The sequence below is a fragment of the Cavia porcellus genome, unplaced genomic scaffold, assembly GCF_034190915.1.
Source record: "Cavia porcellus strain 051 isolate PalLab524CR breed Dunkin Hartley unplaced genomic scaffold, mCavPor4.1 scaffold_31, whole genome shotgun sequence".
Lineage (NCBI taxonomy): Eukaryota > Metazoa > Chordata > Mammalia > Rodentia > Caviidae > Cavia > Cavia porcellus.
The window spans coordinates 3,659,361-3,665,394 of record NW_026947514.1 but is presented as its reverse complement, the minus strand read 5'-3'; the positions used below and the strand labels follow the sequence as shown (position 1 = coordinate 3,665,394).

Genomic DNA, 6,034 nt, shown 5'->3' with positions numbered 1-6,034 from the left:
GTAAGAAGCTGTGTGAGTAACAATCAGAATTTCTATTATTGGTTTCTCTATATATAGTCACGGAAGCAGGAACCCAAGACACAAAAATTAAACTCAACAGTGCCCACCATGGACCTATAGAGAAGTGGGGGGAACCCATTCCAGAACCGAGATTCCTTTTTTAAAAAGATCATCCACATTAGGATAATTTCCACAACTCTTTTTTGGTATTCCATATTATTTTTGCAGCATGCTTGAGTTAAGCATTTCCATACTGTTAACAATGTGGGCCTTTAACACATTAGAAAAATCTCTTAGACGGTGACCCATGTTGCTTTGGTTCTGGTTTTGGGGTGCCACCTTGGGTTTTGATTGCTAATGACAGCATCCTTAGAATACAGGCTGAGTCCGTGGACACGGCTGTTGTGGAGCACGGATATCGACAGACTGACAGTAAATGAGATTCAGGGCCCTGTCCCATCCGAGCACTTCATATTCGGATTCAGGACCAAGGCGAAGTGGGGGGAGAACACTAGCGCCGAGCCTGGACCAATGATGAGATTGGAGGGTGTCTGAATCAAATATTTTGATTAAAGCCATCTTGAACTCTGAGGTCCATTTCCAAAAGTGGCCTCTCTTTGTCCTCTGTGGAGTTTATAAAAATCTCTGGAATTCAGCATAGCTAGATGGTGGAGCATGGATTATTCCAATACACTATTTCTGTACTGCTGGGTCCCAGTGACAAATAGTGGTAAAGACATCGCCACTTTGCATAGTGAGTGGCGTGCAGACAGAAGTCTCAGTGCCATCGTTTGATGTAGGTGGGTGTTTGCTGGGTGTTTGTACTTAGAGGGAGGAAAATTAAAAAACAAACAACAGATTCAGCAGTTATTTAGTTGGCAGAAAGAATGAGAAGAGCTCATCTTGAGAGTATCCCTAGGGAAGGAGTTATTAATCCAAACATGAGTTTTATTAAAAATGTGAAGGAACATCTGTTTTAAAATTTATGTTCTTGATTCACTTATATTAATTATACATATTAATGGGGTGCAGTATTGTATTTAAACAAATGCATCTGGATTTTGAATCTCCACGGGCAACGGGAGGAACATATGGAGACATAACAGCATTATTCCCGGTTTTGGATTAACACTAGTTATTTCTTATGTTGATGAATGATTGCTTTGGAATACAATAGGTCCTTATCATGGTTATGTTTTTAAAAGCAGGCAGAGCCCAGAAGGAGTGAGATAGGGCTGGGGAAGCGACTTAGTGGTAGGTCACTTGCCTAGCGTGCAGGAGGTCCTGGGTTCAATTCCCACTACCCCAAAATCAAAACAAAAAAGAAAAAACAAAGAAAAGCATAAAAGTAATGCCATCTTCCTAGTTTGAATATGAGAATAGGCAATCAACCATGCATGTAATCTCACCTGTTTCTTCACAAATTGACTCCACAAAAAACAGGATTATAGATGCCCTTGCCTCTGGATAAGGAATCTGTAGTGTGCAACCCTGATAATTCGTGGCTTCGAATGATGACTTTAATAATGTTTACCTTATTAGTTAGAATTAATAGATCAGTAAATTGGAACTTTTCTATTATTGGGTCACTAATGAAAAGAGACTTGAAGCAACTTTATGATTAGCACACAGCTGGTGTCTTTTAATATGATCTAAATCTGTGTTATTCTTTCTTTTCAAAGTCGGTGTGTGATGCTGTGGAGTGAAGTGGTGGCAGATTTAACCTCTGTGGAGGAAGATTTGGGCTGTTACCGTCTTAGGTAAGAATCCCAGGGACCCGCGTAAATAACACCGAAGAATCCTGATAACTGCAGCAGATTCTCATTAGCGTTCGTTCCTTTTGAACTGGTATAAACAGACCAATGAGATGAGGGTATTCTGAAACAAAGTCTGTGATTTATCTGCTTAAGCATAACTGTGGTTAAAATGTAAGAGAGGACTCTTTCCTTGCGTTGGAAAAACCCTTCTGATTTTTGCACAGCATTTACGTTAATATATATCCAGTAATAAAATCTAGGGCTGCCCTGTCCAACTGGCTGCTTCCTCCACCTGGGGCTATTTGCCTTTAAGGTAATTCTGTAGAAATGAGTTTTTGGCTTAGGTTTCTTGGCTGCACCGGCCCTGTTTCGAGCAGGGAGGGAGATGCATGTGGTCTGGGCACTGTCTGGGAGAGTGCAGTTCACAGCACCATTGCGCCTCACACCCAGGGCTCTCTATTAGGCAGCTCCTGATGAGGAGCAGGTGGGAGAGAAGCGCTGGAGGAGGCCGAACCCTTCCACCACAAAGGTGTTAATTGGCCCTTCTGTGCTGTGCGGAGGTCTGTTACAGGAGAGGGGTGCGCTGTTGGGAACATCTTGTCGGTGGGAAAACAGCCTTGCACACATATCTTGGTTGTGTTTGGGGCTGTTGTTCTGGCTTGTTTTTTTTTAAAAAAATTCATTAGTATTAATTTTATTATTGCTAGAAAAGCACCAAATGGATTAATACAAAAAAGTACAAATGAAGGAAAAAGGCTGCTCACTCTGGATCAATGATGAGTACCCTGGGGTGTCTGAATCAAGGACTTTGATTAAACCCTATAACTCTGAGATCCATCACAGGAAGATTTGCATTTATGATTTTATGGGAAATAGGCATATTTCAGGAGCTTAAGACAATATGGATTGTGTTATTAGACTTCTGGGTATAGATTATTATTTTTTTTTCCTGTGAAACAGTTCATAAATCAAGAAAAATATAAATGACTTAAGACAAAATGGGTTATTTCTGGTATCAATATGAAAGTACTTACTGCAGGAAGAGCCATGACTAATGATACATTTATGAAGCACTGAATTTCAGTGACATAAATTGATCAAAGTGGGCTCTTTTGGGTAAGGAACATTTACATAACTAGATGTTAGCATCTCTGTTGTTGTACTAGGTCAGGTTCCTTGTCTGATTAAGAAAAGGACAAAATACTTATATTAGGTGTTTATTAAATAGCTACTAGTTGAGAGGTCGTAGATATGGATCTATGTTAAGACTATATCATATAACTAATTGTGATTAAACCAGTAACTCTTACTATGTTTAAATTGAAGTTTTGTTAAAAATGTGAACTGATGGTTTCTCTGTGTCTAAAGACTATTCAGGTACACATTAATATCGTACAGTTTCTGTGAAATTACAGGTATAATATTATATGGCTGTGATGCACAAAGAAGTGAACACTGCGGCCCACTATTTAATTACTCGGGTATTAAGAATAGTCAGCATCTTATCCCTGATCTTTGTGTTCATGATTTTCTACTCTTTATTTACAGTAAGATCCATGCATGGATCATTATATAAATATGTAAATAAAGATAAATCATGTGACACATTGACTAGTTGTGAAAATAAATGGATGACAGGCAATGTTAATATATATGGAAAATTCTGAACTCTGTTCAGAAATGATTTAGAAGTGTTAGAGTTTGAACTGTTGTGTGACTAGAACAGACAATAGATAGTGTTAGGGTCAGAGCCATGTTCTGTGGTTTTTTTGTTTTGCTTAAAAAATATACATCACAATTTGGCTCCTTTTTAAATGACTAATTTAAGACAAGGAAGGGCTCCAGGGTAAGTGGACAAATACTATTTTTTAAAATACCCTGTTCTTCTTTGTACTCTCAGCACGGCTGTGTCCGACCTGAGGGGAGCACTTTCCTGCCGATGACACCCATGGTCCCCAGGGAGACCCAAGTGAGTGCGGGGGCTCGGGTGGATGTGAAACCATGTTCATTGTGTTGGTGGAAGCCTCACGTGTACCCCAAGGATGGCGACTTGGTCACAGGAGAAATAGAAAATGGCCATGACGTGCTCTGTAATTTAATCAGTAATTGTGAAATTAAGATTGGCTAAGAAGAGACCTATTTACTGTGGCAAAAGATCCTGCAGTCAGCTCACGGTGCACCAAGGGATCTTGTTCTTAATTGTTTTATGATTCCTAGTGATGCCTAATTAATATTAGTGAAGTAAACAGTGCATGACCCAATGGAGAAAGTAATGGAAAGGCGAAGGAGTTAGCACAACAGTGCAGGGCCTGCCTGGCAAACTCGAGGTTCTGAGTTTGCGTCTTGGTACCAAAAATAAGTAAGTAACTTAGTGGATAAAGATGGCCAGGCTTGGATCAGTTATGGCCACTGGTGGGGAGTGAGGCAGGGATGGTGACCACCGCTGTACGGGCTGAGTCCCAGCACAGGAAGCCCTCCAGCATGTACTTTAGACCGTACGACTACAGCCTGGGTGTAGTCAAGGTGGTTCTCAGTCATCAAGGCTCACTCTGTGTTTCTAATTGGATCAATGAAAGTGTCATTGAACAAATACACAAATAATGAAGTGTCTGAAGCATTGACCAGTGATGAACAATAATGTGCCAAGAAATTCAACTCTTGTGAACAAAAACCCTCACTACAATATTGCAGCCTTGGTAGTGCATGCCATATTTAGTAAGTGTAATGCCTTTAAGTCCTTCTTTTGTCCAGTGTTACGTGTTTCCTTAGGAAGAATATGTGATCACATTGCCTCTTGTACTTAATGACTAGTGAAATGTAAGGCAGGATGAAGGGAAAAGAGAAAAAACTTAAATCTGTACATTTTCTGCTTTGGGGTTGGGGACAGCTCGGAGGCCCAGTGTCTCCATGACAGCACAAGGCCAGGAGTTCGATTTCTGGTAATCCCCCTCAAAAAAAAAAAAATCACTGTTTTCTGTTTTGTACTCCCAGGATGCATGCTCTACACTGACACCAGCCTCTTTCTGAGAGCATGAAGGTCATGGTTGACTCCTTGTTCTAGGCGCTTGGAGACCCATGTGAGTAACAAAGTTCTTTTCTTTACATGGAAAAGCATAGTGGGTAATGGAACAGAATCAAGCATGGTTACATAGTAATTGTGACAAGGTTGTGGAACTGCATTCATTAATCAATTCAGTCAGAGCAGAAAAAGGAAGAAAATGGATAGAAGAATATAGCTAAAAAAGCCTGGTTTTGCCACAAGAATAGATACGAAGACTACTAAAATGGAACATTAGTTAAGGAAACAACTACACAAATCTTCAGCCATCTGATTTTTGACATAAATCCCACAAACACACATCAGAGGAAGCCTTTTCTGTAGCTGAGGTAGTTTCCTTACGTTCATTATTAATGAGATGACTGGTCCATGGTTAACGTAGAGTTCACCAGCGGAGGGCCATCTGCGGATCGGTGATGACCACTGGAGTCGTATGAGTCATAGATGATGACTACAGCTCTCAGCGTCTGAGGTCCCAACCAGGAGAACTCTCGGCACCTTAGGGTCTTAGGCCCAGTGCTAGTGGTGTTTCAGACAGTCTTTGTGCTCACGAGAGTTCTGTTTGCTTTTCTAATTGGATCAATGGAATAACCATTGTATGCATGGTAATAAATATGTATATGTATGTAGTAATAAATAAAGAGCCTGACACATGGACCAGTAGTGAAAATATATAATGAAGATCAATACATTATTTTTGTATTTGACACATGCAAGTCCATTAAGAAAGGGAAAATCTTAACCCTTGTTGCAACCTTGGCTGAGGACGGTAGATAAAATGGAAACAGGGCTTTGATGTTTGTTATCTGCAGAAATACCCACACCACTTCACTCTTAATTAAGAGGTCAGTGAAATTAGTGGATGAAGGAGGATTAAGTGGAAATAATATCCACTTTTTGCAGTCCCTTCAGCCTCATACTGAGCATGGAATCTCCCCCTGATCACAGCATACTTTCTTGGTTGCAGGGTCTTTTTCTCCCGTGTGTGAGGAGCACGGAGACCAAGGTGAGTATGGTCAACGTTCTAGCCTTGGTTTGTGTGGTTGGGAAGTGGATTTCACAGAATTTGTAGAAATGTTCATACACAACTGATGAACACCATTAATGGCCAATGACAAGCATGGCATCACCACGAAACTCTAAAGTGACTGACATAGTTAACCAGCATTTGTACAATTAAGGGTTAGTCCAGGTGTATTCTTCATGTGGCAAAACATCC

General features: G+C 40.4%; 1 long non-coding RNA gene and 3 other non-coding genes across 4 annotated transcripts in view; all 4 read left to right on the top strand.

Annotated features, from left to right (window-relative positions):
- Positions 1-6,034, top strand: part of LOC111754908 (uncharacterized) — a 164,869-nt gene that overhangs the window by 53,685 nt on the left and 105,150 nt on the right. Inside the window, exons 8-11 of the long non-coding RNA XR_010044870.1 lie at positions 1,683-1,760; positions 3,658-3,726; positions 4,749-4,834; positions 5,783-5,821. This is a non-coding gene — a long non-coding RNA (uncharacterized LOC111754908). The remainder of the gene's footprint in view (positions 1-1,682; positions 1,761-3,657; positions 3,727-4,748; positions 4,835-5,782; positions 5,822-6,034) is intronic.
- LOC111754912 (small nucleolar RNA SNORD113/SNORD114 family) lies at positions 525-598 on the top strand. Its single transcript, XR_002789581.1, has one exon. It is a non-coding gene; the product is annotated as a small nucleolar RNA SNORD113/SNORD114 family (small nucleolar RNA).
- On the top strand, positions 2,524-2,595 carry LOC111754915 (small nucleolar RNA SNORD113/SNORD114 family). Its single transcript, XR_002789583.1, has one exon. It is a non-coding gene; the product is annotated as a small nucleolar RNA SNORD113/SNORD114 family (small nucleolar RNA).
- On the top strand, positions 5,222-5,293 carry LOC111754913 (small nucleolar RNA SNORD113/SNORD114 family). Its single transcript, XR_002789582.1, has one exon. It is a non-coding gene; the product is annotated as a small nucleolar RNA SNORD113/SNORD114 family (small nucleolar RNA).